The following is a 278-nucleotide window of genomic DNA, read 5'->3' as shown; positions in this document are numbered from 1 at the left end:
CCTCCCTTTTCTTCCTCTCGTCCCCTCGCTCAACCCCTTCTTTATCTCTCAGTCTCCTACCCAAAGGTCCAACGAGCTCCAAAGAAAAATACCCTCAGAAAAGGGCTTAAAAAACTCCATGTAGTGTGCAGCTTCAACCCTCTAACCTCTGCGGGGGTCGAATGGGTGAACTCTGTTGTGAATGAAAATTTCAAAAAGTCAGGTCGAGTTCCAGCTACTCAATCACCTGGTCCTTGTGAATGGAACATGTCCTGGTCGCTCTCAGCTGTTTGGAGACC

The 278-nt window shown here is 48.6% G+C and overlaps 1 protein-coding gene across 2 annotated transcripts in view; it reads right to left on the bottom strand.

Moving 5' to 3' along the window:
- Positions 1-278, bottom strand: part of LOC119591424 (dipeptidase 1-like) — a 285,765-nt gene that overhangs the window by 9,136 nt on the left and 276,351 nt on the right. The window lies entirely within an intron of this gene.

Source organism: Penaeus monodon, chromosome 28 (genome assembly GCF_015228065.2).
Source record: "Penaeus monodon isolate SGIC_2016 chromosome 28, NSTDA_Pmon_1, whole genome shotgun sequence".
NCBI classification, from domain to species: domain Eukaryota; kingdom Metazoa; phylum Arthropoda; class Malacostraca; order Decapoda; family Penaeidae; genus Penaeus; species Penaeus monodon.
This window is presented reverse-complemented; position numbering and strand designations above follow the sequence as displayed.